General features: G+C 38.6%; 1 long non-coding RNA gene across 1 annotated transcript; it reads left to right on the forward strand.

The window, feature by feature from the left end:
- Positions 1-4,776: 4,776 nt before the first annotated feature.
- LOC106034847 (uncharacterized) lies at positions 4,777-19,721 on the forward strand. Its single transcript, XR_001206356.3, has 2 exons — positions 4,777-5,627; positions 19,016-19,721. It is a non-coding gene; the product is annotated as an uncharacterized lncRNA (long non-coding RNA).
- Positions 19,722-20,439: the final 718 nt, after the last annotated feature.

A 20,439-nucleotide genomic window follows, 5' to 3' on the forward strand; every position in this document is an offset into this window, starting at 1 on the left:
TATTGTGAATCTTTAAAATACTTTTTGAGGTTTTTTACTGGTTTATATTGAGTTTCAGAGTTTTAGGTTTTAGGTTTGCATTAGTGAACCTGAGTGGAAAAGACAGTCCAGTACTATCTCTAGTGATCCAACACCTTTCTTTCTCTTTTCCCTCCTCTACCTGAAAACAAAACCTAACCTACCATGATCTGATCCTTTACCAAGTGCTGCCAGAAAGTTGTTTGGACTTGGACTTTCACAGATGAACACCGAAACACAACCTCTGACTAATAACTATGTAAGTATTCAAAGGAGAAAAAGGTAAAAACAAAAAGAAAAGACAAAACCTTGCCACTTCTAATACCATGTTTTCCAGTACCATTCCTTACTCTTATCCAAAACAATGAATACCAAAAATCTGAATGAAGGTAGAAATGTGCATTTTAAGGAGTACTGTGCCTTGTGTTGGTACAGTCGCTACACAGCTTTACATAACATGATAATGGACTGAACAGCTCAGTCTTGTGATGATTTCTTCAAAGCCAGTTAAAAGTTTCCTGTACCTAATCCATCATTTCTACACCTCAGCTGCACCCTCCTTTGTGCCCGTACAGTCATTATCGAGGCCACACTGTAAAAATAAAAATTGAACTTGTAACAATTAAAATAACCCTCCTCCAGGGTTGTATTTAAGATGAACCATTTCTGTAATATGGTAATGCAGCATTATAAACAGTAATGTGCCACTTGTCATGACAGAGACAAGTGGCCAGAGGAGGAGCAGGAGCTGCTTAAGCTGGCTTTTTCTTCAAAGCCAGGAACAATATAAATGCATACCTTCTGGTCCAGCCTTGAAGGCTGGCAGAAGAAGATACAACATACAGGGAACAGAGAGTCTGTTTTTAGGGAAACTTGGTTGACTGGGCAGGCAGGGAGTGCAAAAATGGGAGTCACGTATACCTCAATGTCTGTAGCTATTATTTTTATTATTGAATATATAGCCATACTTTGGCACTGAAGGTAAGCAGAAATGAATTCAAAGTAATGGTTCTCCAACTAATCGCATTCAGACTATTAGGAATGTTTGAAAGGCAAATCTAAAATGCAAATCTTTTGGCTTAAATCATTTCCATGCTCTGCAATAAGCAATAACAAAAATTGTCTCAAGCTATATTTACTTTCCTTAAAATGTATGAAATGTTAGTGTATAACAAAACTCAAGTAGAGGGGGCACTGGCAAACTGAATGTCAGCAAAACATAATTAATCTCAAATAGATGTTAGTTTTGTCTCTAATGATCTTTGTTATTTGTTGCATTCAATGTCACAGTGTACAAATACATTTTCAAAAGTTTTTTATTGTAAACAATGCATTTGATTTGCCTCTGCTTGACAGTTTCATCACTTAGTAATTATTGCAGGAATCTAAACAAATACTGTAAATCACTAGTTAATGAAAAATGGCCTTGTTTGTTTCACTTAAAAACTTCACTGGATTACTCCTATCTCAAAATGACGAGTAATTTTGAAGCTAAAGAGACAAGAAAATATATTTCATCAACAGACATGAGTGCGTACTAAATCGGAAGAATTTATTCCTCTGATTATTTAAAACCATAAATTTTGCAATGGCTATATAATGGGACCTCTATCAGCCAGCATTCAGAGAATAGTAAACATAGTGTGAAAGTGTCCAGGAAAGTTATTTTGTCCTTCCCTTTTTATTTTTGGCCAGAGACATAGCACAGTTACACATTCAATTGACGAGACTGGAAAAGTTTCTGTTTGTTCAGAACCAAAGACTTCAATGTGCTTTTCAGCTCTGGACAATAAAATTGGCTTCGGCATAATTTTCCATATTTAACTCTCTATAGAGTGATGAGAAGATAAGTAAATACATATATATATATATATTTTTTTTTTTTTGGGGTCTTAAATAGCCAAAAAGCAAAGCAAGCCCTGAATTTTGGCAGAATTCAAACTTCAGGAATTTTACTTCAAAAGATGAAAGGCTTTGGAGGCTGCAAGAAAGCACTCAGAAAACCTTACCTATAGGATCTCCTAATGCAGTTTCTTCCAAAGCACGCACATGGAAAATACAAATTTTGCCCTTAACAGAAATTATTGAAAACAGAATTCTTGATGAAAAATGTAAATTCATCCTAGTATTCATATAAATAGGATTTTTTTTTACATGTATTCTGCATACTATAGCTGTGTACAGTAGGAAATACAAGAGCAAATATAAACCATACGTACAAGCTCACATTAATACTGCAAACATGCATTGTCTTCCCTAAGCTACGTAATAATCTGTCCACAAGTAAAAAATCACTGTAGTGAAAAAATCCAGTTACAAGATGCACTTGGAAAATTCTTGTGCATTGCCAGCACCACCTCCCACCCCCGATCATGTCACTTCTTTTGGTGCTTTGGCAAGCTGTCTTGCTGTTTCTGAGTGCAAACTTTCTCTCTCTACTCTACTGACATTAGGGTTGAAATTGTCCCTATTCTAAGTGGCTTTAATGTACATCATCAGCCTCTTTCTGTCTCTCCTTGTTATGCTGCTGTCAACGGCCTTTAGATAGGTGTACTGCTATCATTTCAAGGGCAATGGCAGGGGTAAGCAAGTACCAGGATCCCATACGGGGATTTTAAATGCGTTAAATTAACTGGCTTTTCCATTTCAGCCAAAGAGTTTGGGAACAACTTGAAAGTTTCTATATTGGGTGAGCCACCCTCTTTTGTTCCCACAGAAAACCAAACCTCTGATAAATAATAACCTGCCTGGAAATGAGGATATGGCTGGAAAATACACTCCAATCGTCCCGGAAAAGCAGCAGGACTGCAACACAGATTTTGTTTCTTGGTTGTATTGGTGACTGAAAAATGGCAGAGGCTAAGGAGATATTCATCTGGTCTGGTTTATATAGAAAAGAAAGGGATGGGGAACTCTGGAAATGTAGTGGTAATTTGTGCACTTTATCTGATTACTCTTGCAGTATTATAAAATAGTATGAGAAATTATTGCACTGTTAGGATATAAAGAGTATTTTTAGGCAATTATAATAAACAAGAAGCACAAAACACATTTATTATATTTTACTGCTGCAGCTTCTTTTATAGTTAAAAATAAAAATCATCAGACATTCAGAAAGATGACTTATGCAGGAGACATTATGACTCATAGGCCTTACAAAACAGATGGGACTTTTTATTAGGGTTGGGCAAATCAAACAACAAGTATGCTGAATAGCATACTTATCAGGTATATCAATGACATGGATAGGGCTTTATTCTCTTTATGCCTTCAGTAATTTCACTGCAGTGCAAATTCATTCACTTCAGTGGGGCAACTCCACAGGTACGTGTTAAGAAAGATTTATCTTACTGCTACATACAAAGAGCTTATACGTCAAAAAATTTACTAATCCCACTATTTCTCACATTTTGCATAATCACGCATAAATAACTTCAACCATTGCAGCCCTTTTCTCTGTCTTTTCATATAAGATTATTATTCTAGAACAAAAACATACAAATACTTAAGCACACAGGTATTTTATTTCAATTGATAGTATTATTAAAGATATTAAAGTTATTAAAGTTAACTGGGTTGTTCATATGATCAAGTGACCAAAGAAGTGCATTCTGAATAATTTCCACAGTGAGTCAGTTGCTCTTATTCCTGTTCTGTGGTTCATCCCCTGTTGAACACAAAATTCTCTGAGTAACCTACTGTAGTCCCAAAACTGGGAAAAACAAACAAACAACAACAACAAAAAAAAAAAAAAAAAAAAAAAAACAAGAAAACCTTGAAGAAAATAAAGAGGCCTGGAGTTGTGTAGTCTTTTAGATAAGAAAATAAGGAAAGAAAGAGACAGGTAGCCTTGAGCTAGCAGAAGCAAAGAAGATAAAGGATAAAAGGCAAAAAACAAGAAGGAGAAAAACAGCTCCCGACTGACCTATAGTAACTTTTTTCTCATTAAGGTTCATTAACATATTAAGAACCACACCCATCAAAATGCTAATGTATGATAATGTAGGATTAGCACAATCCCACACAATCCCCCTCCCCCCTGCCCTCTCCCTCCCCTGGCTGTCACTCTGTAATGCGCAAACTCAGTAGAGATAAGTTAGGAGAGCTGTAATAGCCAATCAAAAGTAGCCAAAGAGATAGTTTTCACAAGTTTGCTGTGCATAAATGATGGTGATTTGAGTCAGAGGTGTGCTTGCTTTGTGAAAGATTGCCAAGCACCTGACTCTGCAGAGTTATACAATTAATAATTTAATTAAAAACATTGGTGTGGATTCCGATGCTGTGTGCTTATTGGCGTGGTGCACTGGGCATGAACGTATGGACAACACCAGGACAGAGACTCCGCAGCCTTTCTGGACACCGGTTCTGTCTGAGCACCCTTGTGGGGACAATCCTTGCCTTTTTGCTAGCTGGGCTGTCTCCACCTGCAAGCGTGGGCCTGGTGCCGCTCACCTTTCTCCCACAGAGTCCCTCAGAGAAGGCACAGGCATCATCTTCTCTACTCCCTCCACCCAGCAGGCAGCTGGAGGCAGCTATGAGCTCTACACCTGAGCCTTCTCTCCTTCATGCTGACCACAGGAGATCCCTCAGCCTGCCCTTGTATGCTGCGTGCCCTGGCCCCTCACTCCCTCCAGTGCCATCTGCTGGGCCCACTCCACACCCATCAGGATCTTTACTGTACTGGGGAGACCAGAACAGGATGCTGGAGCCCAGGGGCAGTTGAAAAAATGACACCAAAGAAGAGAGGAAAGTGCTTTCACTAGTTGTTTTTTATTATTGTTGTTGCAATGTCTTTCATTCTTATTTTTATTAGGATCATTCTACCAGTTAGTTGCCCAGTCTTGGGAATAACTGGTAACCAAGCATCTTGAATGGGCTTTACGCTGCACTCTTGTGCTTCTTCCTGGCAGAGCTGAAGACTTGTGCTTCTGCAGAGGAACAGCTGTCTGCGTCACCATTTTGAGGGATCTGCTGCTCTTTTCTGTGCACCGCCATGCAGGGTGCAGCTTCGTCTTCAAGCACCTCCTAAGCAGCCTTCTCGTCCTCAGACCGAGACACCCTGTGCTCAGCATGGCCTTCGGAGGGCTTCTCCTGTCGCCCTGCTGCAGCAGCCCAAAGGAAGCCAAGTGCGCTCTGTCCACTGCTTGGGACTCCATGCAGAAGAGATGACACCTCCACACGAGAGGAGGGGATGGGGAATGGGGGGTGGGGGAAGAGGCCATTGTGCAGGCAGTCCTGCCAGATGGTAAACGGATGGCCTCTCCCCCCCTAGTTGTGGAGGCAGAGGCAGGGCCAGGCATATGGAGCAGATCGGGCAGTTCTGCGATGATGGTAGAGGGCCTGGGAGATCAGCAAGTGGTGGGCCAGGCACAGGGGCTTTTATAGGCCCCAGGACACAGCGGTGGGCAGATGTCACAGTGACATCAGGAAGCCTCTGTGATGCCCCTGTGATGGCGCACCACGCACCAGGCCCAATGTGGCCGTGTTGGGAAGGGGCTTGTGCGGCCTGAAAGAGGCCCTCGTGTGGGAGGAGGAGGAGGGCCAGAGGGGCTGAGGGCCCCTTTCCTGGTGGTGGCCAGGTCCCAGTGGTGTCCGTAGGTTTGTGCCAGGTGCTTCCATCACTTTTTGACTGTAATATGTTGTATTATATTTCCAGATTTCACTGTGTCTGTTTTCCTGTGCTATCTGCTACTTCATTTAACTGGTTTTATTCAAAAAAACTTCATGAAAAGTGGCTGTTTACAGTCAGATTTGTACTTGGTACACCATATATACTGGAAAATTTATAATTAATGATGCAGAACATTTCAGACAAAGCACGTTAGGTTGAATATGATTCTTGATAAACAGATTTTAGTTTTCTCCCTTTCAAAATGTACAGAGTAATACAAGATTTTGTACTTAAACTAGGTACTCAGAAGTATTAAAAAAGATGAGTTTAGTCAGGAAACCCAATTCTCATTGCTTTCTCATCAGTGGTAATTAAACATCTAAACTACAAGGATCTAACTAGTGAACCAGACATTTTCACGAAGTCCTTAATTTGCCTATCATGGAGAATACTGTAACTGCAACTGTGGGCAATATAAAGAGTGCTATCAATCTGATCTAACATATAAATGTTATAAAATGATAGATAGAATTTTGAAAAATTAGATACTGATTTATCAAATTGTTATCTCAAGCTTGTAAATATTTCTGACTTTTTTTTTTTTTTAAATCATATTTGTTTGTTCTCCAACAATTACCTGGAATACTACTACTAATAAATGATTTCTCAAATGCCCAGGAAAATCCACAAATTATCAGGTGCAAAGGAAAGAAAAGTCTTTGTTGATGTTTTGTATTGTATATTCACCACCACAGTAATTTTGTTATCACTGTAAGGCTGGCGGTGATCAACTGAAACAAGCCTTAACAATAATAAAAGTAATAATAATAACAACAACATGTAAGGAAAAGATGAGGAAATACAATGGATATCTAATCCATAAGAAAACAACGCACTATGCATTAATTTAATTCAGAAACTTACAAAAGGTAAATAAAGGTTAATAATTAAATTTCAATTTTCATATCTCCCAAGTTTCAGGATTTGATTTTCCAACCTTAATTTATTTAATGGTATTGCAGACATAGAAAAGTTAAATGGTTTGTAAGAATATCATTGCAAATACTAGTCTTTGTTTAAAAAAAAAAAAAAAAAAAAAGGCAAAAGCAGGATTATGTATACTAATAGGTGACCAGATTGGGGAACATTTCCTGTTTAAGCATTGCATCACCGTCACGGCCCAGCAACTTAATGCTCTACTCACTTAACCATCTGTCCTATTCTACATCTAACATTTTAGCTATTTAACTTCAGAAATGAATATTCTAACTGGTAGAGATGCAATGTTTCTCGTTAATGTAAAATGTGTAATTATTACTCCTGCATAAAAAGATAAATATCATCATCCATTTTAGGCATATAAAATAGCTCTGCTGCTATACAGACTATAATTCTTACAATGAAGAAAAATAATTAGAGGAATTGTTGATGATAAGAAAGAACAGTAACTACACTTTCTCCTCATTTACAGTCACACCTGCTTAGAGATTAAATTGTATTTTTATGCTACATTAAAACAGCATTTTCTACAGGAATGCATTATGTTTCTGAAAGGCAATTGCAAATGCCTTTGTGAACTCAGCAATATTTTGCGTTCTGAAGCAAGCATTTGTGTTAAGTGCCTATTAATCTGTAATTCCAGTTCTAAGACAGAAAAAAAAGAAATGTCACTCAGAGCACCACCCATACAGTCCTACACTTTTTGAACATTTCTGTGAGTGTTTTACCATCCTTTGCAACCTCTAGAACCAAACAGATAGAATTTTAATCTCATGCTCGATCTGAATGCAACCACCTACCATTGTCACTCACAGCTGATTTTCAGTTTGGGAATTCACATTTTTGTTTAGGCACTCCTATGTCACAGCAGCTATAGTATGATACTCATCAGTTTTGAGCATCATAGTCGGTAAAAAAAATAATACTAATTATATTTAAAAGATAGCAAGATTATCTTATTTTCCAGGAAACACTGAAGTCTCTTTCTTTCAAAACTTTTCTACCGCTTCACTGAACTGCTTTTCATCCAGCTGCCTTTTAAGAACTTAGAAAAATAACCAGATATTATCAGGCTGTTCTTTCTCCTAACATACGAAAATGCAACTGGGTGAAAAGAGTTGCAGTGTGTTTGTAGTTACTATGTTTACTATAAGATTTCACAGAGAAACTGAATGGGTTGTTTAATGTCTCTTGGAATCAAAAGAAACAGCAGGAGAAATTGTTCTACAGATCTGCACCACAGGAAAAGAGATAAGGATATTCTATCTCGTTCTATCTGGGTGGAGTAGCTGCAATATTATAAGTGGGCAGAGGTTTCCCTGTAGAGATCTGTGGTCATTCTTCATTTTGTCATGTTCAGTTTTGAACTGCTTGGTGAAAAAAGAGAACAGCTCAGAGCGTATATTAGATACACAAAGCTAAAATGAGTGTTCTTGCTAATGAATGCCAGCAGCCAGGTAATCACACTCGTAGAGGGATTATTTTGACTCTTTTGCTTTAACAATTATTTGGACAAATTGGACATCCTTGTGTTTGGTCTAGAATACATCCAACCTAACAGGTGAAATGTATCTGAATTTTATTTTAAGGTGAGGAAACTTAGTCCCTGCAAAAGAGAAGATTCCTTTTACTTGGTTACAAGGTTAGCCCTGAATACAGAATGTCTATTGTCTGTTCACTGCACACTAAAAAAATCACATTCCCCTTTTTTATTAAAGAAAAGATCAGACAGCACTACAGTGGGTACTTATCTATTCTGCTGTAACAAGTTCAGAAATACCTTCAGAGGATTCCAGCAATAACCCTGATACTTCATTGCACGTTGTTAGCTTTCTAGGAGACCTGTGGTATGCCTTAGAACAAGATATAACTGCAGTTCCAAGACACATATCACTGGGCTCCTAACATACGTATACACACATGTACATAGGAAACAAAGAGGGACCTAGGTGTCTATTGCTACACCGTTTTCAATCATTCCAGTTTCTGCCTCTGAGAGCTTACTTTATGAGTACTTTGGTCTGACATACACATTAGGTATGACTTGGCCACTAAGATGAGCTCTCATCATAAAACCCTTTGGGTTGGAAGGGACCTTAAAGATCACCCAGTTCCAACCCCCTACCATGTGCAGGGATGCCGCCCACTAGATCAGGTTGCCAAGGGCCTCATCCAGCCTGGTCTTTAACAGCAAGGAATGGGGAGTCCACAGATTCTCTGGGCAGTTGCCTCAACACTCTGAGTAAAGAATTTCCTTCTAACACCTAATCTAAATCTACCCTTTTTAGTTTAAAACCATTCCACTTGTCCGCCCAAGTAAAAAGTCACTCTCCATCTTTTTTATAAGCCCCCTTCATTTTAATATTGAAAAGCTGCAATAGGGTCTCCTCAGAGCCTTTTCTTCTCCAGGCTGAACATCCCCAGCTGTCTTCTTCATAGGAGAGGTCCTCCAGTCCTCTCATCAACTTCTCTAGACTCATTCTAATACATCCATGTCCTTCCTGTGCTGGGGGCTGCAGAGTTGAACGCAGGGCTCCTGGTGAGGTCTCACAAGAACAGAGCAGAGGGGAAGAATCACCTCCCTCACCCTGATGGCCACACTGCTTTTGATGCAGCCTTGAATGCAGCTGGCCTTCACAGCTGCAAGCACACACTGCTAACTCATGTTGAGCTTTTCATCCACCAGAACAACATCTATATTCATAAACACAGTGCGCAGTCAAGGACAACTCCCAGAATTGTCCTCTTCTACTTTTTTTTTTCTTCAGAACATTCTTCTTTATGTTGGCATTCCTGTTAAAAATATGGTAGGTGATCAACTGTAACGACAGAAGCCTAGTCCTCAGAAATAGTTCTATAGTAAAAATCCTTGCAACATGGCAATGGAGGAAAATGATTCATGAGGGAACAGATTCTCCTTGAAAGCTTTCAGCTGGAGTTTTACATCACTTTATTCAATCAGAAACAGAGATGATTCTTAAAACATTTAATGACATTCTCAGTGGCTGGGATAGCCACATTGGCTGGGATACTTGGCCAACTTTTTTTTTCCTATCATGAATTTTAGTCAACGATTCTTATGAATCAGCACTTCATAACAAGTGTAAATAACAAGAAATCAGACATGTAAACAGATAATGCTGGTTTTCTGATCTTACATGATCTGTAGTTTAACTATCATTTATTTTCTTACTGAGTTTTCAAATATTTCAACAGTCTACCTTTGGCCATTTTTTTTTTTTTTTTTTTTTCTGACCACAGAAAATAGATTTCTTTCTCCTTTTCAAGATACCATTTGGCAGCTAGACCAAGCCACCTAAATTTGAGGCTCTAACTAATCAAAGCGAAGTTAGAGCCTGCACGAAAAATTTTGGAAGGTGTTCCCTGCCCATGGCAGGGGGTTGGGACGAGATGGTCTTTAAAATCCCTTCCAATACAAACCACTTTGTGGTTCTATGACTGTATGAAATATACAGAATTTTATAAATGACTGCTCTGGTTCTGTATTACGTTACTGGGACAGTTTTTCCTCAGGACTGAAATTTGAATGAGAAGAACACTAAGAAATTAAGCAGGTTTTGTCTCAGTCTGCTTAATGAAGTACCACTGGCCCAAAAGGACTGCATTTATAGGAGAAAGATGTTCCAGTATTTTAACTGGTATTTTTGCAATGAAGTCAAAAGAATCATTTTAAGAAATCAGAAAAATTCAGAAATCCATGGAAACAACATTTAGGTCTTAATTTAAGCAAGTAACACACTCTTACATGTGTCAGTAACACACTGACACAGGACCATACAAGCTACTATGAAAAAAATTAACTCCATCCCAATACACGCATGCTTAGAGCTCATGTTGCCTTTGCTGGCAGATGTGGTGATCCAATACTTTTGAAGGTCCCCACTGGCAGAGATGTTCTGGGAAAGATTTGCTTTGCAAGGACCAATAGGCTCTCTCTCACATCCACAATCACAGTAACACTACATTTGTTCTTAGAATAGCTGCTTCTGTGTACATTGTACAGAGTTCATGTTATGATTCGTCATTCTGCCTGATTATTTGATTCATCAATTCCAAGCGTTAAGTACTAAGTATTTTAAATAGATTAACAATACCGTACATACAAAAACATTATCCAATGCTCAAAAACTGTCAGTAGTAAAATCTAATATTAATAAGTGACTAACATACAGAATTATGATACTAAAAAAGACAAAATCTATTTTCAGGAATCAGTATCAGTGCTTGAATCAAGGAATCCTGCTAATGTATCTCTCTGGCAGATTTCCTGCTAGGTATTTGTTTTCAATTACTGAAGATATTCAATTCTTCATCTGAAAGCAGATTAAAAAATCTGTAACCATTTACAAAATCATCGTTCCATCTATCAGAACTTTGAAAGAAGTACACTCAGCTAGAAGTACCACAGGACCCTATCTTGTTTGGAAGTGAGAAAAAAAGGGACTTCAGATATGTTAAGTGCATAGGTGACACAGAGCTTGGTGGAAAACAGCTTCTGGAATTAGGCTGAACTCAAACACATCCTTGAAGTACATCTATGAATAAGATTTCCAAAGCATTGTTCCAGATGCCACAAACTCACTGCCCATGTAGTTCACATGAAAGTCCTGACAGAAATATCGTATACTATGTAAGCAGAAGGCCCTTTTGGGGCCCTTTTGCACATACACTAGACAAGAAGGAAAACTTACATAGATAACAGAGAAGGAAATGTTTTTTCACCTTATTAGTTCTATCATCTGCACCTATAGCTAGTTAAGAGAATCATCTGCACGTGTAAACATTTGTGTCTGATAGCTCAGTGCAAGATCTTCAAGTTCAGAAGCTTTACTCGTTCATCCGGTAGGAACCCAGAACCAAAGCAGGCAAGCCTTTGCCAGATACCTTGGTGCTGGAATGACTTTTAAAGTTATATATAACAAGTTCTATGATAAAACTGAAAGATAAAAATATTTTTCCTGGTTAATAACCTGTGAGCAGCACAAGTGTCGGAGTGAGAAAACAGAGTCCAGTGATACTCGTGTATGTGATGCTGTAACTTTAAGAAGTAACATTATCTTTTATATTCTCCTCCTCTCTCTGTTTCCTAAGAACTCCTATCCTTTTTCTGGAAAGCATTTTGTTTGTTTGGATTCTATTTTTTTTTAACAAAGTGATGTCAGTGAATCTGCTAAGCTGAGTATCTGCCTATATACATTGTTTAGAAGTGACTCCTACTGCAGGTTTATGTATTATTCCAGCTGAAAGAGAGCTCATTTTGGATTCCTCAAGCTAAAAAAGAGCTCATTTTAGATTCTTCAAGGAATTTGCATTGCTTGACTTAAGCTTTTGCCCCTTGGTTTTCATTTTGACACCAGCTTGAATAATCTTCTATCAATTGTCCTCCCCAGTCACTGCACAGCATAGGTAGTTAAGGTCACTTCCTAATCTTCTTTTTCTAAAGAATTTGAACCTTGATTTTGAACCTTCTGAATAACTCAAATCATTGAGTCTCAATTCTGAGTACCCTTTCCTACCCTTTCCATTGCTGCTTCATTCCCTTCATACCTTTATTAAAACGAGCTGATTAGAACTGCTCACTGTATTTCAGATGTGGCCTCAGCCACTGCTGTCTTTTATAATGACAAAGTCATACCTTCTTACATTTACAATCCTACTACATTTGAGAATCAAAGATATTACCTAGACTTTTAAAATTAATTATATTTTTCCAGTGAGGTCTCAATTCTGGTATCTTTATTCATGCTGAATGTTACTTTATTCCTCATATGCTATCTCTGGTTTAGCCTCTGAGAGGCTAACAGAGAAAGAATCTGTGGTAAAATGTTTTTGAGAGTTAGATGATATGTAGTGTAACAAGGATAGGAAATTTCAAATTTTCTAAATTTTTAGCTGTGCAGATTTTGGCCAGCATAGTAACTGGCTTGTGCTAGAGCACATGTATTCGGATGTGGGATAATCATAATCCCTAAAGCTGATCCTCTTATCTCATTTTCCACTTCCTGGGGGTCATAATGTCAAATGCATATGACAGTCATTTGACTTAGAAGTGCAATATCCTAACAGCACCCAACAACAAAATATTCTGAAGGACTATTGCAGAGAACTGCAATAGAAGGGTTCAAATTAGTATCAGTGGAAAGCAAATAAGAATGTCTGCATGTGGAAAAAACAGTAGGAGCAAACAGGTAAGATCTATAAGAATGGCATGTGCTGAAGGCATGGAGACATACACGTGATCAAGATCCCAGCGTGCCATGGGACACCTAGTTCAGGAAGTGTAAAACAAATTAAAAGAAGGAAAAGTCAACACTCAAGTTAAACAAAATAAACAAATCTGAGTATTCTGCAAGGGAGAAACTTATAGCACAAGCTTCTCTTGTTTAAAAAAATAAATAAAATTAAAAAAAAAAAAACATTTCCTCCCATCTAAACACAAAGCTCCAAAGTCAACCATGTCAGTGCAAAGTGGCAGTGGTTCCTGACATTTATAATGCAGAGCTGTGTGAGCTAAGTAAAGGATTATTTAGAAAGAGCCTGTACTGGTTGTGAGGAGCAGGCAGAGAGGAAAGAGTCAGACTTCACAGAACAAGGCCCTCTCAGACTCCTTTTGTGTGCTCCTCGTTTCTCCCTGCTGAGTCCCCTCACCATTCCCAGGTCTAGCAATAATTTTGTTATCCTTGTATTAAACAAATCATGTCCTTTATAGACCATCCAAGAAGTGGTATTTCTGCACGTTTTCTGCTTTGAAGAAGTTCTCTTGCTGTTTCAAGATGAGACTCATTAGTTCTAGTTGCCTGCCCTCTTCTGAAAATCAGAATATTGCGTGCTTTATGCTTTGATGATCTCTTAAATCTATTTCTGGACGTAGAATTAGCAAATGCCTACTAACTCCTTCACAATCTGAGAGGGCACAATAGATTTCTGAATAATTAGCCATGCAGGCTAAAAAGCTTATCCAAAAACCAATAACTGAAATAAGCAGCATCTGAACTTATGCACAACCAAAACTGATTATGGATTAGGGTCATTGGTAGGCACAACGCATGCATCAGCTCAGGTGTTGGACTGTTCAAACTAATGCAGCATTTAGCTGCTTTCAAATTTGTACCCTGTACACATCTCTTCAAACAGCACTGTAATACAAGGGTATCCAACTTTGCCCTCTCTTAGTAATCTGATTGTTATGGTGTATCAAAATCCATCTTCAGAAATATCAAAACAACCATCTTCAATAGCACTACTCAGTTCCATGCCAAGGGCATGTAAAGTGCATGTTCTCAGAAGAAAGCAGGAGTATACCAGCAACATTCAAGAACTGTTTCGGATATATAAATAGCTTTTTTCTTACTCTTGACTCTTTTTTTTTTTTTTTTTAAACAGAGAAACAAAAATGAAACAAAAGCAAACACAGAAAATACAGTATCAATATACAGACTTTTGTTCTTACTGAAGAGTATTTCCACATCAGTTCCTTACTGTCATACCCTTCATCAGATTTTTCATCAGACTGTAAAGTCAGACAGAATAACTATGAGTTTCACATTAACCCAGTATCCTCCAGGACTACATTTTATCAGATCATAGCCAGACCTGATCAGGAAGTTGCATTCTTTACTGAGACCCAATCTTGTTTTATACTTTTTCATCCTGGACTTACATAAGGATTAGATGGCCTAAACTGAGTGGATATATGATGAAATGTTCCAGACACATTACTGCTGCTTCTCTTCACTGTCACTAAAGATGAAGGAGAACTTACTAGTTTTCACTCTCTCTTTCTATGGGATGAACACCCTCTGGTCTACCATGCATTTACACTATTGATAAACAACATGAGAGGGAAATCACATTTTGCACAATCTTTTCATGCTCTTTCTATTTTCATTGTCATGTACCACTCCAGATATTTAAAGGACTGACTTTTAGTTTGCAGACCATGGTGTGAGTGACTTCCAATGATAATCAGCCTACATGGCACGATACGGATAAAATGATCCTACAAACTATGTCAGCAACACACATTCTTATGTCAAATGCAGAAAAGGGCAAATCCCATTCTACATCCTTTCTTACGTTGCACTTGCTCTTTTTCTCAAGCCTCACAGGAACGTGCCCTATGATTATTTGGACTGTTGAGTCACTCCTCAATTCCTTTCTATTGGATTTGTAGAGGATTTGCTTGAGGAACTTTGTAGGGGTGGACTAAAGGACTGCCACTGGCATCACAACAGTTTAAACTGCAATTTCCCTGCAAAGCACGTCTTTATCAGGCAGAGAATAAGCTGAACTTGTATGTTTGCCTTTAGTCCAAGATAAGCCTACTAGCCCTGTATGAAGGCAATAATAAATTTAGATGAGATTTTTCATAAGTGAATAGAACTCAGCTAAAAGCCTAGTAAAGCCTTGCAGCCAAGAAAGGTTTGACAGCTGAGTACATTTACACACTTGAGGATAGAACAGAAGGGCACAAGTATTGCATCAAGCAATCAGCATGGATTTCAGCAGGAAACGTGTATTTTGAGATATTCTGCAACTTGAACACCTTGCTATTTTTCACAACTCACTTTATATACAGTAATTTAAGGGGAAGTGCTCAATCCAATAGCTTTTTATAGCAAAAGGAGCTTTCCATTGGCATCAATGGACTTCAAGGAAAAAAGAAAAAACAAATTTACAAGAAAATCTGTATCATATTAAATTCTTCTGTACATGGAACAAATTGCTCTTGATGAAAATGCAGTTAACATATGTTAATTATTATTATTCTACTTAGATTATATCTTCAACAATTTTAACAGTTTATATATGATGTTTTTTCCACGTACATAATTTTTAGTTAAACTGACTGTATTTATTGAGGGTAGAGAAGAACAATAATTTTGAGATTTATATTCCTTTGGAATGTGAAATATTCATGGTTTTCTTTTCATCTTAAATGGGAATAAAATGTCAAAATATTGCAACTTTGTGATTTTAAATCAAATTTTAAAAAAATAGTATGGCAACATCCTAGTTTCTTTTCAAAACTTTTTTTTTTTTTTTTTAAATCTTGAATTAGGTTAATGCTATATGTTAACGGTAGTTTATACAAGATAGTTCAGATAGTTTCTCATGGTATTTTCTCAACACAAAACACAAACTTTTTTTTTAAGATGAATTCTCTATTTCTTATATACTTAAGAAGACTACCATCACTACACAGCATCAGTAATTCAGCAACCTATTTTTCATTTCTTTGCAAGAGACTACACAAGACTGAGAGCTTGTTATAGCGTCCAGTGAAGATAATAGGGAGTCCCACTGGTGGCAGTGGTCTTTGGATTTAATTCTGCTTTTCTCACCAGTGACTTGGAAAGAACATCAATTCTCAGATGTCTTTCTGAAATCTCTCCCATGTAGAAAAAACTGCTTGAGATCATTTCATGAATGATAACAGTTCCAATAATAAGTGCTGGCCTTGCTTCAAAAGACAAAATTTTGGAAGAGAATTTGTCTCTCACAATGTGCTTAAACTCAGTTTTTAGTAGCTGTTGCCAACCAATCTATTCCACATAAATTGAATTGCAGTTCACCAAAGAGATTTTCTGTTTGAATCCCCAGAGATTTCTTAGTTACCAGCATAGTCCATGTCAAATTTACAGTGGAGGGAAAAACAGTCAGTATACAACCCTAGCCAGTCTTCTTAGAAACATTTTAGGGAAAAAAAGGTTTTCGTTCAGGCTCCTCGCTACAGTTCAGCCTCAGAATTATGAAAATTCAGCATGCAGACAGGAGACAGAAGTATAAAAGTCCTAAATCTTCATGGACTACATTTCACCATTGCAAAACCCTTGTCTTATTCCTCAATAAATTGCTTCTCTGTTTTCTCACTCCTCGACACCTTTTGTAGGCATACCACCTTTCCTCCTTTTTCCTCTGCTGCACCGTGATCTGATTTATTCCATTTCAATCTTACAATATATACTGTATAGCTTCAAACAGGAGAAAATTATCCTCTCTGAATTCAATATTGAAATTGTTTGCTGATAAAAGAACAATTTGTTATGATTAATTAGCTAACGTTTTTGTTACAAGTAAAACAAATAGCTGTGCCCTTCAGGTGCCACGTGTTCCACTTCTTCAATTTTTTATGCAGAGTGGCCTTAAATTTGCCAGGAAAAGGCAATTTTTTACACAGTATTACTTTGTGCGGTCTACCAAGACAACACAGTCAACTATTTTAAAGATATTTTTACACTTTGGTCCTTGTTGGAACCAGTCTATACACATATGCAGAGCAGTGTAAGAAGTTCAGAGAGAGCTTGGACCTTCTCCCAATCTACATATCTACCTAAAAGCTTCAGGGAGTGCTAGGACCTTCAATCCTCTGTAAAGCAGACTGTCCTAAAGTAAAATACAAATCACCACACCTGTATCTGAGCCATACCTTGCTCTGGACCCATCAAGCTCACAATTGCTTTTTGTGTCAACCTCCCCATGTTTGATGTACATCTCTTGAAGAAATCCATAAATCTGTATAAACCTCCATGCTAGCATGATAAAACTACCTGCAACTGCAGAGGTGGCCTCTGACTCTACTAATGCCAATATTATTGTCAATTCTTAATCCTGACTAAATATAATCTTTAAATTGATTCTAAAAGTGCTAACCAAATACAAGCTCTAATCCAGCAAACAGTCTGATGCAGGTAAAGTCCTGCTCTCTGCAGAACTAGGGAGGGAAGTCAAAACCTATAAATTTAAGGAAACTGGAAAAATCAGAGGCAAAGTACATATCTCTGATGATATTTTAGTACACCACCTTCTTACTGATACACACACAGGTTAAAGTATCATAAACTAGTTCTTTAAAAGATATAAGTTTTGGTAACTTTTAGAATTATCCATTAGCATACACCAGCCTGTTACTTCTATACATCCAAGCGAAAATATCACGAACTAGTTCTGTATAGGGCATAAATCACTGCTGGACTCAGAGCTACACATAGCAAAACAGACATATGCATGGTCAAGCTTTTATACTGTCAATATTCAATACTGGCCAACTGTGAATGAACTTCCCTAAAGAAGCCAGGGGACATCAGCTCAGACACACTGCCATGTGAATCCTGCAAACCAGTAAATATAGTACTGTGATTGCTAGCAAAATGTCTTGTTTTGGCTTGCCTGGAACTTGAACATGTGCAGCTGTAGCAACAACCACCTAATGACCAAGTAGCTATTACCTAGACTGTCTGAGTTTTAATAATTATGATGTTAATTTTGACATAGACATGAGCAACAAGTAGATACACAGTGTACAATGAACCATCTACAACCACAGAGTAATGACGCAGCATAAGGTGGTACAGGCACGAGGCTGATGGATAGCAAGGACCTTGCAGGTGAGAGGAGGGAGTGATACCAGAGGGAGGCCCCAGCAGAATCTGGTCACTGACAGTACTGCAAACTTAGCGATGGGGAACATGCATTTCCCAGCAGAGGAAGACGAACTCTCCCATCCTGAATGAGTATCTGCAGATGCTCAGTGCTCACATTAGCACTGCATCCCACCCCCACACTGAGGCAAGAGGAGCAGTGAAGCAGTGAGCGTGACACCAGAGGAAAGGGAGGCTACACCAGAAGGGGTGTTTTTGAATGGACACCCTGGCTTTAATATTGCTAATGAGGTCTGTTTTGTATTAACTAGATGGTTTAGACTGTGAATGCTAGTATCTACCAAGCGTTACAATGCAACCAAACTAGTGATAACTGTTGTTAAGTGAGTCCCTAGCTTCACTATGGGATGCCTCTCTTTGGAAAGTGACACCCACCCAGATCAGGGCCTGGTGAATGCGTGGTGACCTGCGACCATTTACAGCCTACAAGAAACAAGCATCTGTATTTAATGTCAAAGCTTAATAACATCACTTCGCCCCATCCTGCTGACAACCTGCCTTCCCTCTAGCACAAGGAATGATATACTACTGTTGGTTAACAGTTTCATGCCCAAGGGGGCCCACATACATGGGCATTGGTGTGTTCACAGTCAAACACAGTAGCGACTCATCACGGCATACGTGAAGATACCACTGCCATTCCCCTCCATCTGCAAAGGTGTCTCGGCAGAATAATCACAACATCCAAACTTCCAGTCTCACTATACGACCACAGAGCTGCATGGTGCTGATGAAGCCGTATTTGATAACGTAAAGTTATTCTACCCAAGAGACAATGAACAGCCCTAAAACTAAGCTGGAAAAAAAAATAGATTAAAGTAAGAATTACAGAGAACAAGTAAAGACCTTTTTTTGTGTGTGCGTCCACAGATTATTTCAGGGACCGACCAAGGACAAAACTTCTAGTTTTCTTATTTTTTGGCAGGTGCCAAAGGCCAACTCTCCCCTGACCTCTGCCACCAGCCGGACAGCTGCTGCCTCAGACACCACGCTCTGTGAGGACACAGTGGGCACTGCGCCTCCACCTTCACCTTTAAGCACCGCATCAGTGTTGCCAGCATCATTTCTTCCAAAGCTCTGGCACAGGACGTACACCCTTGTCCCGCAGGTGGGCTGCCACCAGTTGGCCTGTCTCGCCTCACGCACAGCTACAGTGCAGGTGGTGCTCTGCGTGCAGCTCATGCACGTGTATCTCAGCTAAACCTAGAGAAGATGCTGCTGCCAGTGTGGCTGCAGCAACAGAGGGTTCAGCAAGGACTGCAGCACTTAACTAGCAACACCACCTGGAATCTTCGTGCTACCATGCCCAAGATGTTAGCAGTTTGAAGGGGGCGCAGACAGGCTTCACTTCAGCCAACTCACAACCTACAGCCACTTCAGAGACAAGAAGGAAGAGGGACCCAGAGCCCATCTACGCTGTGCAAAGGTGTTGCCTAAGGATAGGGACCTCCAGTGAATCTGCAGCCAAGTTCAGGTTTATCTAGAGCTGAGTGCAGGTCAGTTGTAAATCACTGGTGGGGTGCAGCTCCTGACCTACTGCTCTGACAACATTAAACCATCTGCAGATAGAGAACCGAGGCTGTGACCATCCAGCTATCACATCTTATTTGCAGATTTAGAGAAATAAAAGGTTAGTGCATTAAATGTATTTACAAGTATTTAGCTACTGCGTAGCCTACCTATGTTTTATTCTTTGATACATGATAGGTTTAATTATGGTATCCTAATTTCATCAAGATAATTATAAAGGATCTGGTGAGGGCCAGAGAAGCATGGAGTTACCTGCTTCAGCTATATAAAGTGGTTTTGCTTTCATCTTTGATAGAGAGATTGTAGATATTTACTTCCTATGAAAAAAGCTGATAACATAAACCAGGTTATCTAAATCTGGTTTTCAGGCTGAAGAAATTTCTTCTTCATAAACAGGAAAGATAGTACTATTTCAGAGTTCAGATTATCTTTCAAAAGAAGTGGCCTAAGTCTCACCCCATCTGAAACAGTTCTGATGGAATATGAAAACTACAGTACTCATCCTTGTCCTTCTACCCTAGTACAACACTCCAGTGGTACAATACTCCAAATTCACAGTATTTTAAATAAAATGAAAATGAGAGCAAAATCAGGTTATCAGATGTACCAGAGAGATGCTCTTTATTTTTAGTAAGTAACCTAGCTCTTGATTAAGAATTAACAAGCAACATAATAAAATTTGTTCATGCTAATCATGCAGTATTATTCACCATTACAGAATCACAGAATTGTAGGGGTTGGAAGGGACCTTGAGAGATCATCAGGTCCAACCCCCCTGCCAAAGCAGGTTCCTTACAGCAGGGTAATATTTTTATTTTT

The sequence above is a fragment of the Anser cygnoides genome, chromosome 2, assembly GCF_040182565.1.
Source record: "Anser cygnoides isolate HZ-2024a breed goose chromosome 2, Taihu_goose_T2T_genome, whole genome shotgun sequence".
NCBI classification, from domain to species: Eukaryota; Metazoa; Chordata; class Aves; order Anseriformes; family Anatidae; genus Anser; species Anser cygnoides.